General features: G+C 44.1%; 1 pseudogene; it reads right to left on the bottom strand.

The window, feature by feature from the left end:
- Positions 1 to 38: 38 nt before the first annotated feature.
- LOC112076432 (glutamate receptor ionotropic, NMDA 2B-like) overlaps positions 39 to 14,660 on the bottom strand; it is a 28,262-nt pseudogene continuing 13,640 nt past the window's right edge.

The raw sequence follows: 14,660 nt of genomic DNA, 5'->3' as shown, positions 1-14,660 counted from the left end.
GGGGAAAATAAGAAAACGTAGGAATTTCACAAATTACATGATTTCATTGTTTTATTATTAATACTCAACACTTTGTTTTGTACAAAGAGACAGAAGAAGAATATTTCTTAGCACTTATTTTCACATRGACTGTGTTTAATTATCCTCATTTTAAATATTATTAAATATTTAATCACATTTGTTATTATTCTTTAACACATGTCATTTCTTCCCATACAAAAATTAAAGAGTGACTGAAATGTTTAGTCATATATACATTTTCACAATCTGTACAGTTCTAGAAATGGTCGTGTTATAATTTTCTCTTGGAAACACGTAAAATAAAGGGTTGCCAAAGAAGAAAAATTATAACTTGTAAAAATGTAGTAGAGAGTCATGATGTTGTGCTTATGTAATAGCCACTAATGTCATTACCATTAGTTGTGTAACAAAAACAAGTGTGTATGCCGGTCTTTTACCAAATTAAAGTGAAAGGAAATACATCAACTTGCTGTAAAAATAGTCTCTACTACTTTAGGTGTGCACTCTTTCAACAAATTACAAGCTTGCACACYTGTGGCCTTTCARTTTTTATAAAACWATTTTAGCAGGGAACCTTCAAGTCAAAGATGTCACCCAAAAGGTTCTTACTTTCAGCCATTTTGTACACTTTTATTAAAAGTCTGCTAGAGGGAGGTAAGTTATTTACATACAGCACATCAGTCAACAGTTCTCTCTTTAGCGCTTTCTTTTCCACACACACACACGCACACACGCACACACGCACACACGCAGGTAATCAAGCGTATGTACTGAGGCACATAAAACAACAGAAAGAAAGAAAGAAAGAAAGAAAGAAAGAAAGAAAGAAAGAAAGAAAGAAAGAAAGAAAGAAAGAAAGAAAGAAAGAAAGAAAGAAAGAAAGAGAGCAACTTACTGAAGAACGAGAGGTTGTAGGGAAAAAACAAGCAAAAACGTTGAAAATCAAAGCTGGTTCATCACTTCATAAAAACGTTATACCAATACCTTTACCTCATTCACAGGCATTTAATAATACCAATACCTTCACCTCATTCACAGGAATTTAATAATACCAATACCTTTACCTCATTCACAGGCATTTAATAATACCAATACCTTCACCTCATTCACAGGAATTTAATAATACCAATACCTGACCTCATTCACAGGCGAGTTTAATAAGCCATATCCGGTTTACCTTCATTCCCAGGAATTGATAATACCAATACCTTCAGCCTTTCATGGGTCACTAGCACTTTAACTAATTTCACTTAAGTACCTTTGTTGTCGAGCCCGCGTCATGCAGCCAGGGTCGATTTTGAATATATATATATCTCCCTCTAATAGCTGCCTGGGTGCAGGTCTTGGTTAATCAACACTATGTGTATGAAGGTGTCATTCACGTGAAGGGTATGGAGATTATAATAATGAAACCTTCCTAAGATGAATGAAGGTTCATGATGAACGAGCAGTAAAGCTGGATATTGGGGAGAGGAATACTCTAAGTATCCTCACTCTGATTGGAACAGGGGAATGGTAAATAATACCAATTACTTCACCGGCAATTCTTACACGGCATTTCCCTTGTGCTATGTGTATAGAGCCAGGTTAGCCCGGTTTCAGCCGTATTGTCACAGGATATATTCTTCAATTAATTTCGGGTGAAACTGCGACTGTCACCTCATTAGTCGCGTAATCAGGGCATTTTAAGATATCTCACCTAGAATCGTTGTCATAGGTCGCAGGTAATTTGAGTCAGGCTTACTTTTTATAGTTAGAGCAGCAGTTGAGGAGTCACTTTTGTACCTCTCTACTTTCCCTAGCTGTCGCACTTTTAAAGGTGAGTATCCACGGTCATGTACCTTTCACCTCATTTCACCAGGAATGTCTCAATTAATACAGAGTAACTGCCAGGTGAAATTCACCTGAGTGCTCACAGGGATTTTAATACTTATAACAATACCTTATTCAGTGTGCAGGGAATTTTAATAATACAATACTTTCACCGTCATTCACAGGAATCTTAATAATAGCCAATACTTTAACCTCATTCACAGGATTTAAAATACAAACCTTCACCTCATTCACAGGCATATTATAATACCAATACCTTCACCTCATTCACAGGAATTTAATAATACCAATACTTTACCCTCTCAATCTTTTCCAGGAATTTAATATATACCAATACCTTCACTCATTCACAGGAATTAATTAATACCAATACCTTCACCTCATTCACAGGAATTTAATAATACAACCAATACCTTCACCTCATTCACAGGAATTTAATAATACCAATACCTTCACCTCATTCACAGCATTTACAACCAAACATCAAGAGGAGCAGAGAAGCCTGAACTTCTCTTCTACACTTCTTCTGGTTCCATAATAAATCTGTTGAAACTATTTCTGTCATAGCAATTATTCTATTGAACATTCTGTTTACTGAATTTGAAAATATTTAAAAATAACACAATTTCAGCAAAATTCTATTTGTCTTTTACAGAGACAAACACACACCAACAAGGATCAGAATCAATTAAATCGATTAAAAAGTCCAGATATCATTCCCAAACACCCACTTTTGGGATAAAATAGAGTCTAGTAAAAAAGGGAAAATAAAAAAATTCCACTGATGCATGCTGTCCTTACACACTGCTCTAATATCATACACACTGACTTGTCAGTCATGAAAGAAGGAAATAATCTTTCAAAGTTTCAATAGGGATGTACAAGTATTGATAACTATCAATACACTGATTGTGCTTAGATCGTACAATTTGGTTTGGCAAAATGACAAATCACTAGAAATGTAATATTTCAGACAGCTATAACTTAAAGTAATTCATAAATAGAATAAATCAAGAAGATATGGGGGTCCTAATTGTATATTACAACAATGCATGGAGGTGAACACAAATACAGCTTGGACCTGGATATCTGTCTGTGATAAGTTGTGGCTTTGAGGTCATCTTCCATGGACATGAGGTTATCATTGATGGAAGTGACCAGAGACATTGGCAAAGGCATGATAAACAAACCACTGGATCAATGCTTATAGAAGAGGGAAAACTTTTCCTTTCCACACTATGTGGAGATTCAAAGTTTTTTCATTTTATCATGGCGTTGGTTTGCTTTTCTACACCTTCCACCAAGTACCTTCTAGGACATTTGAGGACTGTTTTCCAAAAGAAAATACTGTCCAGTGCCTTCAATCACATTTGTAAATTCACAAGATATTTGCCCTTGAATGAGAAAAGTGGTTGTTCGTGGTTGAAATAGACAGAATTATTCAAATAAGGTTTATTTTAAAACGCAGAGATTAAGTATTCTTGCTAATACTGGGCCAATGGTAACCCTGTCCTGGACAAGTACTCAAGCTTCACAAACGTCATTGTCCTTGTTATCCTACTTATGTATCAAGCCATTGATGGAAATTGCAAAACATTCAAATCATATTTCTGCAAAATGTTGAAAGTTTACTGAGATTTACTGAATGTTACATCCAGACTGGTCTTGTGTGGCCTGTATAAAGTGATTGATTTGTTTTGGTATTCACAAGGAAAAAGCAAACAATAGTGAATAGTGATTTTTCTCCCCAATCCCCATCTCAAGTGACCACCTTTAGTGATTATCTGAATTCTCAGAAATTATAACACATTCTAAGTAAGTCAACCATAATTAGTGGTTTGATCAAGTCCTTGACGTGAATTAAGGAAGACATACAGTATACTGTACATAAGTACAGTGATTGGGTGAAATGAAATAAATAACCAACAGAGACTTTCTTTCCTCCCTGTGTTCACAGCACACCACTCTCGACCCATCCCTTCTGAATAATGTGTCTTGATAATATAGCAGCAAACAGCTTACTGCCATAATACAAATGAAATAAGTAACAGTCCTGCTGTTCATCTCTCATTCCCAGAACATGGACCATATCTTAAAAGTAGAAAACTGTCAAGTCCAACTGAAACCAACTCCACTGAATCACTTCCCAGCAACATATAGGCATACAAGGGGATTTACATATATTTAGCAAATACTGCATCTATGCCAAGTTTTTTAAAAAACAATACAAAAATATAATAAGTGTAATTGATAGTTTACCTTTGGGTATATAATGGGGTGATATGTTGGGATTTAAAACGGTAAATCAAATGATTTATGGAAAGCTAAGGTGAGATAAGAGCCTCTTGACTGGCACCCGAGTGAAACGAGCAGAAAACTACATCTTCCATGATGCAACTCTCTCTCCTTTCAGGTGGGTGGATCTCGTTTAAAGCAAAATGTCAGCTCAGCGGATTCTCAGAGAAATGATACCATTTAGATGAATAATACTTGAATTGTCCACAGAATGAACACCCTTTCTACCGATAGGAGGAGGAGTCTTCATATCTTTATGATTGTAGTGAATTCAGTAAGGCACATCCCGCTCGGTATCTGAGATCACCACTACTCCCGACGTACTGCCAGGCAAAACAAGAAATCTAAACTGCAAACCAGTATGATGCCACATAGGTACTTTCTCCTTCACTATAAGATGTCAAGTATATGGAAAATGTACTCAGCAAATCATGCCTTTCACATACAGTATACGTTTTTCACAGCACTCCAAGAACAGAAAATATGGATAATCAAGAATTAAGAAGAAATCTGAATTACACAACCTAAAAGTATTGGTACTTAAGTAACATTTCTTCCTAACAAAGAGTCTATTAGTCTCCTGTAATATGGTGGCCTAGCAAATAATTAACAACAGTACAAATATATAACAACATGAACTATTAAAAAAAAATAAAAAATAAAAGAACGAGCCCAAACTGAACATCTTAAACAATTTAATTATATTCAATAATATCATTAACAACATTATCAATACAATTATTGTTAGTTTACCCTGTTACTTCAAGAAAAGTATTCGATTTTTCATTCATTTGATTGTATTTCTGATAGCTAAGCAAAACATTTGTTTTGGTGTAAGGAACAGCAGGCGAGCGGAAGAGAGGGAAAGATAAAAGAGGGAGTGAAGAAGGAGAGGAGAAACGGAGGAGAGATTTCTCTCCTCCTCCCTCACAGTCTCAGAGTCAAGCAGCAGAATCCATTCATTTCCTCATTAGAAGTCGCGTCGCTTTCTGTTACACTTGACAGTTCCTTCACTCTCCTTCACTCTGTCCGCAGTGTCCATTGTCCAACTAACCTTCCTCAGTTAGAAATATGAGAACGATGTCCACAATGTAGCGGCTATTYGTTCTCCTCAGACGGAGAAGCAATTATCCTGTTCTCTAGCTCCATCTCTTTCTTTCAGACGTCAGACTCGATGCTGGAGAGCTTCTCGTAAACGTGGCCGTTGCTCGAGCCGTTGAAGGGTCTCTGTCCGCCCTGCCCCACCAACCCTAACCCCCCATCCCTGACCGGCAGTAGCTTGTTGCCTCCCAGTCTGGGGCCATGGTGGTTCCCCATGGGCCCCCCCCAACCCTCCCCTGCTACAAGAAAGGGGGGAAGAGGGACACAGATCATTGGGGAACCTGGGGGTCACGTTGGACATGACCCCGTCGTGGCTGATGCCGGCAAATATGAAGGCACCCCCATGGAGCTTCGGAAGTCCCCGCGGCTGTTGTTGAGGAGATGCTGTGGCGGTTGTTGCTGTTGCTGTGGAGACATTTTGACGTAGTACGGTTTGCCGCCATGTAATAAGACATGGTCGTCCGAAGGTTGGGATGAAGGGGTTCTGGGTCACCTTATCTGGGTAGAGAGATTTAGACAAGGAGTAAGTCCCGGCCCCTTTGCCACTACCGCCCCACCACCTCCACCTCCCATCATTCTTCTATCTCTGTCCCTCATGTCTTTCTCCCCCCGACCGACGGTGCAAACCACCTTCGCCTCGTTCGCCTCGGAACAAACTGAAGGAGAGCCTCCTTTCGCCCTCTCGCTCACTACCACCCCGACTGAAAAAGGAGGGACTATCTCTGTCCCTCTCCGCGTACTGGGCAAACATTTGGGCGTATGGGCTAACGCCCTCCATGTAGCGGTCTTGTCTTTCAAGCTCACACTTCTGGGGGGGGGAGCTGCCCCCCTCCCCTCTCCCCCACCTCCTCCTCCTCCCCCGCCATGCGTCGCCGCCCCCCCTTCTGCAAATCTACAAACGTGTCGTAGGAGTGTTGCCTCCGTAACACCGCCCACCTGGCCCTAGCTTCCTGCGCTGTGCATGACTTTGTGATTGGCCAGCACCCCCCGCATCACCACTCGTCCCCCTCCACCCCCATCTGGCTAAATATGAGGTTATCTTCACTGATGTCATACACGGTTGCCTGGTTTCTTACACGACTCGCACCGTTTGCAAGTAGCAGAGCTTGGACGACTATTTCCCCCTCCGCCACTAGGCCCCCACCCCTCCTCCCCCTCCCCCCCCGCCACTAGCGCCCCCATGCGTACAGGTCCCCCTCCTCCATGGTGAGAGATGGACTTCCCCTCCTCCTCCCCCGCCACCACCACTGTGATTCCGACACTCCCAGTCACCCCCTGCTATGCCTCCACCTCCCACTTCAGACATGTTCTTCTCCAACACGTGTGGGCTGTTGCCCTGACGACCCCAAGCCCATTCCTCCGACTACGCCACTTTTACCCTCTGACTTCTTGGGTTTGTTACTTTTCAGGAAATCCTCCACGGGCATAGGCTCTTACAAATGCCACTACCACTACTACCGCACCGACTCCTCCTCCCCTACCGCCATCGGACAAGGCCCGTCGGACATATCCACATGCTCCCACTGGGCAGAGCCCTCCTTGGAATGGAACTGCTCTGCATAGTACTCCCTCAGATTTTCTTTGTCGCGGAATAAGTAAGGTGAAGAGTTACCCCTCCTCCTCCACTCCTCCACCTCCTCCTCTCTTCCGCTCAGAGGGGACCAGGGGTGGGGAGGCCGAGCGGTGTCCCAGAGGCCCGCGGGAGAAGTGGTGGTGGACGGTGTGATGGTGTTGGGCTCGCCTCCGGTAATCAATTCGTCCTGCTCCCGCCTGGATTTGGCTGAGTGGGGCCTCTTTTTCAAACTGTCCCTGTACTGTTTACGCCTCTTGGCGTTGCCCTCCAGATTGCCGTAGGTGATGGTGTGTGAGGAGATATCCGACACATCATCGCCCCCCGAGCCCCCGCCACCCCCTCCTCCTCCACCCATGCAGTACCTGTCGTGACCACCCCTGTCGATAAACCCAGAACTGGACGCCCCGCCTTTGAAGGAGAACCTCCCGTAGAGGTCGTTCGACTTGAACTGACCCCCCTGCTGACCGGAGCCTGAGGCCGAGGTGTGGCCGGCGATCAGGTCAAACTTATTGGTGTTCCTGTGAGTCAGGGAGGCAACKCGGGGCTGTGTGGTGAATATGGGCGCTACCCCTCCCCCTAAACTGTCACAATCAAACATCCCTCCCTCCAATGAACTGGTACTGCCTAAGCTACTCGGCCTGTTAGGCGGGGGGCCGGACATACCCAGAGCCAGCCCGGGTCCCGGGCCTGAGTGGTGGTGCAGGTAATGGTCCTGGTACAGGTTGTTGTCCTTCAGGGGCAAGTTGCCAAAAGTCCTCTCCACCTCGCTGATGTAGTCGCTGAACATGTTGTCCTCGGGCAGGTAGGGCGGCGGCGGGGCCTTGCGCTCTTGTAAGCTGCGCCGGTGCTCGGAGATGTCATAGATGCTGGGCGACTCGCCCCCGCCACGGTGGTGGCCACCGTAGTCCAGGGCGCCGTGCGTGTGCGGCGAGCCRTTGACCCCCGGGATGGCGGTCATGTCCTTGGCTGTGCGGAGCAGTCGCAGGATGTTGGAGTGGGTGTTGTTCATGTTCATGTTCATGGTGGCCGATGGAGAGTCCATGGCCGACTTGTTCTCCTCGATCTGGACCCCGTGGATACAACTCCAGATGCCCTGTTGGAGGAACAGATGAATAGGAGGGATAGAGAATGGTAGAGAAACAGGAGGAGAGGGAGAGAGAGAAAAACACGGGGAGAGGGGGAGCAAGCGAAAGAAACCAACACAAAGACAGATTGACGAAAACATAAATAGGGTAGATTGGTGGACGAGCATTAGAAAGCGGACGGGAGGTGGAAAGGTGGAGAGAGATGAGAGAGAGAGAGAGCGACAAAGAGAGAGAGGTTAATGCATTGCAGTGTTTCCTCTGGCCACCTTGTTTACACACTATTAAACAGTAATAGGGGTGAGTTCATCAATACGTTCTCCCTGGGGAGCAGACAGAGCTTTGGCCCCTGCAGAGGCTCAGAGCCTCTCCTCTCCTCCTCTCACTCAGACCCAGTGTTGGAGGGCAGATCAGAGACTTGATTGATAATGACAGGAGCGCCGTTAGCGTCTAGTTTTGACCAACCAATCAATAAGTTGAATTAATTTAATTTAAATTCAGCTGACAGCACTTTTCCTGGGGCAATCCAACCCCCGTCTCGTAAAGACACGTCACGATAATGAATCATGCAATAAAAGTATTTTTAAATATTCTGYGAAATGAAAGGCAGGTGTGGTTTTGTTGAAATGTTATGTTTTTATCTGGTTGTGAATTTGGCATTGTGAGGACAGTAATTCTAAGAGGTGACACCTGCCAACAAATCAAGGCATGTATGTTAGGATCAGCGCTGGGGTGTTGGTTGTTTTCTCATGCCATTCCAGATTTTAAAAAACGAAAGATCATTGCCTGCCAGTGAAAACGTTGTGTCACTGTTCATCAGGGGCGTTATTTCAAAACCATTTTTTTTGTCCATCTCTTAGTCACTCCTCTCCCCTGGCCCCCTGAGTTCTATTATTCTTTTTCTACTCTTTCCACTCTTTATTTCCTTTCACTCTTTCATTTGTTCTTTTTTGTCTTATTTTATTCCCGCCTCCTGGTCGCCATTGTGAAGCTTCTCCTCCAACGGGACTTTCTTTATCTATCTATGTATGTCCAAACAATCCCTCTATAAAGGTGATAGGACAGAGGTTACTGGCACATCTTTCCCTTTGCGCTCCTCTGTTCCTTCTGTTCCCCTTTTATGTTTTTTATCATTCTTTTTCACGGACAGATTTCCTTTTCCTCGCGTCGTATGTTATCTGTACCTCTCATCAATGCCCTCTCTTTCTTTCTGTCCCCTCCCTCTCTCTCTCTCCCTGTATGTGTGCAGATTGGTTGGCGCTATACTTTCTCATTTTCCACCCTCTGTCCCTCCACAACTGGAGCACTAAACCAGGCGTAGAAATCTTTAATAACTAATATCTCTTGCAAGCGGCAATAATTAGACGAGTCGTAGTCTGTAATAGTGTAGAGGGTGAAAATGAATGCTGTAATGCAGCTGCCAAATAACATCACACCTTACGCTTGAACCAAAAAATACTGAATTTGTATTCTATCGAGGCTCTCCCTACATGTAAACATATGATGTACTTTGCATAAAACCATTATTGCTGTCTTACAGAGTAACTATTGTCGAGCTCCCAAAAGAGGAAGGATACAGTAGAGAAAACTGCATTTTTCAAAATGCTCAAGAGGGCATAAGAAAAACCTTTCTTAAGAAGTTCAGGCAGGTAAACATTTTGCGACTGTTCTTCAAATTAATGATAATTGAGTTCAATGAGCGTGCAACACAAAAAACATTCCCCCCTCTCTTAAAAGGTAACATTTGCATTTGCGATTGTTCCTCAAGCAATTGTTTTGCATGCGTAAACAAGCTCTCTGACTTAATAACTGCCATGACAACTGCCATGGTAAATGACCMGCATAAACAGCCCTCAGAGCAGTCCCCATTTAAAGACGCAACAACACCGTGATAAAGTCCTGTTTTTACCCTTCTATACAACTGGAATCAGTAGGCATGTAACTAACTGTMAGAGCCTTAGCATTAGTGTTATATATTAAAAAGGCTTTCAAAAGGCCCATTGGCGATGACTGTTATGTTAGTTTTGCTAGCACCGTTAGCACGGATTAGCCTAAATTCTATTAGCGTTCACAATATCAGTAGTTATACTCGTCTTGTTATCCTTGCTCAAAGGGTATCATGCAGTGTCACTACTTATTACTATGTCTCTATCACAGTTAACAAAGTATCATTAGCTTATTAGTATAGGTTTTATTATGCCGCGTTCACATCATGTCAGCTGACTCGTTGTAGAAAGATTATACTCAAGTTTCTCACTTGGGAAGTATCAGAATCAACAGATATTAAGCCCTACGCAAATAACTTACGTTAATTTGAACTTGGAAGTTCCAAGTTTCCGACATGACGTGAGCRTAGCATAAGCACAGAGTATTAGCAACCTGGCCAGGAAGTACCGGTCCGGTTAGAAGTGCTCCAATCCAGCCAATAACTCACCCTGCTGATGGAGAAGGTAAAGCCTGGCTTGCCGGTGCAGTAGCCCATGAAGCAGAAGCGCAGTTGCCAGTAGAAGGCGTGCTCGGCAATGAACGTGATGAGCGACAGAGCCATGGCCGCCCCCAGCATGTAGAAGACGCCTGCCATGTTGTCCACGTCCAGCTGGCTGCTCATCACCTCGTTCTTCTCGTTGTGGCAGATCCCCGTCAGCCACAGAGCCTCCAGCTCCTCCATCTCTCCTGGGGGGACAAGCAGGAGATAGAGGGGGTTAGGAGGGGTTAGCAGGAGGGGTTAGTTTATGATAAGGTTAGGGGAGAGGGGGTATATAGAGGGGCTAGTTTATAATAAGGTTAGGGTGAGGGGCTATATGGAGGGGTTAGTTTATAATAAGGTCAGGGTGAGGGGTATATGGAGGGGTTAGTTTATAATAAGGTTAGGTGAGGGGGTATATGGAGGGGTTAGTTTATAATAAGGTAGGGTGAGGGGGTATATGGAGGGGTTAGTTTATAATAAGGTTAGGGTGAGGGGGTATATGGAGGGGTTAGTTTATAATAAGGTTAGGGTGAGGGGGTATATGGAGGGGTTAGTTTATAATAAGGTTAGGGTGAGGGGTATAGGGAGGGGTTGTTTATAATAAGGTTGGGAGAGGGGTATATGGAGGGTTAGTTTATAATAAGGTTAGGGTGGAGGGGTATATGGAGGGGTTGTTTATAATAAGGTTAGGGTGAGGGGTGTATATGGAGGGGTTAGTTTTTATAATAAGGTTAGGGTGAGGGGGTATATGGAGGGGTTAGTTTATAATAAGGTTAGGGTAGGGGGGTATATGGAGGGGTTAGTTTATAATAGTTAGGGTGAGGGGGTATATGGAGGGGTTAGTTTATAATAAGGTTAGGGTGAGGGGGTATAGGAGGGGTTAGTTTATAATAAGGTTAGGGTGAGGGGGTATATGGAGGGGTTAGTTTATAATAAGGTTAGGGTGAGGGGGTATAGGAGGGGTTGTTTATAATAAGGTTAGGGTGAGGGGTATATGGAGGGGTTAGTTTATAATAAGGTTAGGGGTAGGGGGTATAATGGAGGGGTTAGTTTATATAAGGTTAGGGTAGAGGGGGTATAAGGAGGAGGTTAGTTTATAATAAAGGTTAGGGTGAGGGGGTATATGGAGGGGTTAGTTTATAATAAGGTTAGGGTGAGGGGGTATATGGAGGGGTTAGTTTATAATAAGGTTAGGGTGAGGGGCTATATGGAGGGGTTAGTTTATGATACGGTTGTAGGTTAGGGGTTAGAGGGGATATACAGTGAGGATGGGTTAGGTTGGTTCAGTTTATATTGAGTTAGGTTAGGAGAAGATGGAAAGAGAATATAGCTAGGTGCTGAAAGGAAAGGTGAGGTAATTKAATAGTATAAGGCATGAGTGCTGAGGGATACAGTGCAGAGTGATACAGTGTGCTGAGGGATACTGTGTCCCTCAACAGTGTTGAGGGACACAGTGAAGTGGGATACAGTGAAGGGGGGTACAGTAGAGAGGGATACAGTGAGGAGGGAAACAGTGAAGGGGATAGAGTGCAGAGGGATACAGTAAAGGGGGATACAGTAGAGAGGGATACAGTGTYGAGGGATACAGTGTAGAGGGATACAGGGAAGAGGGATACAGTAGAGAGGGATAGAGTGAAGAGGGATACAATGCAGGGGGATACAGTGTGGAGGGAAACAGTGAAGAGGGACACAGTAGAGGGATGCAGGGAAGAGGGATACAGTAGAGAGGGATACAGTGAAAAGGGATACAGTGAAGGGGATAGAGTGCAGAGGGATACAGTGAGGGGGGATACAGTAGAGAGGGATACAGTGAAGAGGGAAACAATAAAGAGGGATACAGTAGAGGGATGCAGTGAAGAACGATACAGTGAAGAGGGATACAATAAAGAGGGATACAGTAGAGAGGGATACAGTAGAGGGATGCAGTGAAGAGCGATACAGTGATGAGGGATACCAGTGATGAGGGTTACAGTAGAGAGGGATACAGTAGAGTGATGCAGTGAAGAGCGATACAGTGAAGTGGGATACAGTGAAGAGGGATTACAGTAGAGGGGGATGCAGTAAAGAGGTATAAAGTGAAGAGGATACCGTGAAGAGGGATACTGTAAAGGGGGATACAATAGAGGGATGCAGTGAAGAGGGGTACAGTAGAGAGGGAAACAGTGGAGAGGGATACAGTGAAGAGGATACAGTAGAGATGGAACAGTGGAGAGGGATACAGTGGGGAGGGATACAGTGAGAGGGATACAGTGGAGAGGGATACAGTCGATAGGGATACAGTGGAGAGGAATGCAGTGAGAGGGGATACAGTTGAGAGGGATTACAGTAGAAGAGGGATACAATGAAGAGGGATACAGTTGAGAGGATACAGTAGATAGGGACACAGTAGATAGGGAACAGGGGAGAGGGATACAGTGGAGAGGATGCAGTTGAGAGGGAAACATTGAAGAGGGATACAGTTGAGAGGGATACAGTGAAGAGGGATACAGTAGAGAGGGAAACAGTGGAGAGGATAAAGTGCAGTGGACTGTAATTAATATTGTGAGACACTGATTAAGTTGCTTCTGATGTCTTTGATTGTTATTGTGACTGTGTGTGTGCATGTGTGCGTGCGTGCGTGCGTGCGTGCGTGCGTGCGTGCGTGCGTGCGTGTGGTGTTGTGTGTGTGTGTGCGTGCATGCGTGCGTGTGTGTGTGTGTGTGTGTGTGGCCATTACAGCTGTGTGTGTGAGCACAGTCAGTGCAGGAGTGAACAAATCAAATCAAATGTTATTTGTCACATGCCGAATACAACAGGTGTAGACTTACAAGGCCTTAACCAACAATGCATAAAAAAATAGTTCGTAAAAATATTACTAAATAAACTAAAGTTTATTATTTTTTGAATCATTCAAAAAGTACACAAATAGATTTACATAACAATAACGAGTCAATGTGCGGGGTACAGGTTAGTGAGGTAATTTGTAAAGTGACATATATAATAAACAGCGAGTAGCAGCAGTGTAAAAACAAAGGGGGGAGGAGGGGGTCAAATAGTTCAGTGTGACCATTTGATTAGTTGTCCAGCAGTCTTATGACTTGGGTGACTGGAGTCTTTGACAATGTTTAGGGCCTTCCTCTGACACTGGCTAGTATAGAGGTCCTGGATGTCAGGAAGCTTGGCCCCAGTGATGTACTGGGCTGTGCGTACTACCATAGCGCCTTACGGTCAGATGCCGAGCAGTTGCCATAACAGGGGACCCATGCTAAATCTTTTCAGTCTCCTGAGGGGGAAAAGGTATTGTCGTTCCCTCTTCACAACTGTCTTGGTGTGTTTGGACCATGATAGTTGGTTGGTGATGTGGACACCAAGGAACTTGAAACTCTCGACCCGCTCCACTTCAGCCCTTTCGATGGAATGGGGGCGTGTTCGCCCTCCTTTTCCTATAGTCCACGATCAGCTCCTTTGTCTTGCTCACATTGAGGAGAGGTTGTTGTCCTGGCACCACACTACCAGGTCTCTGACCTACTCCCTATAGGCTGTCTCATCGTTGTCGGGGATCAGGCTACCACTGTGGTGTCGTCAGCAAACTTAATGATGGTGTTGGAGATGTGCTTGCCACGCAGTCGTGGGGAACAGGGAGTACAGGTGGGGACTAAGCATGCACCCCTGAGGGGTCCCAGTGTTGAGGATCAGCCTGGCAGATGTGTTGTTGCGTACCCTTACCACCTGTGCGTCCTGTCAGGAAGTCCAGGATCCAGTTGCAGAAGGAGGTATTTAGTCCAGGGTCCATAGCTTAGTGAGGAGCTTAGTGGGACTATGGTGTTGAACGCTGAGCTGTAGTCAATTATTATTATTATTTTTATTTCACCTTTATTTAACCAGGTAGGCCAGTTGAGAACAAGTTCTCATTTACAACTGCGACCTGGCCAAGATAAAGCAAAGCAGTGCGAACACACAAACACAGAAGTACACATGGAATAAACAAAAGTACAGTCAATAACACATTAGAAAAAGTCTATATACAGTGTGTGCAAATGGCGTAAGGAGGTAAGGCAATAAATAGGCCATAGTAAGCGAATAATTACAATAGCAATATACACTGGAGGGATAGATGTGCAGATGATGATGTGCAAGTAGAAATACTGGTGTGCAAAAGAGCAAAAAAAAATAATAAAACAGATAGGGGATGAGGTAGGTAGTTGGATGGGCTATTTACAGATGGGCTGTGACAGCTGCAGCGATCGGTTAGCTGCTCAGATAGCTGATGTTAAAGTTAGTGAGGGAGATATAAGTCTCCAACTTTGGT

The sequence above is a fragment of the Salvelinus sp. IW2-2015 genome, unplaced genomic scaffold, assembly GCF_002910315.2.
Source record: "Salvelinus sp. IW2-2015 unplaced genomic scaffold, ASM291031v2 Un_scaffold3749, whole genome shotgun sequence".
NCBI classification, from domain to species: domain Eukaryota; kingdom Metazoa; phylum Chordata; class Actinopteri; order Salmoniformes; family Salmonidae; genus Salvelinus; species Salvelinus sp. IW2-2015.
Note: the sequence above shows the minus strand (reverse complement) of the source record. Positions and strands in the feature narration are given on the sequence as shown.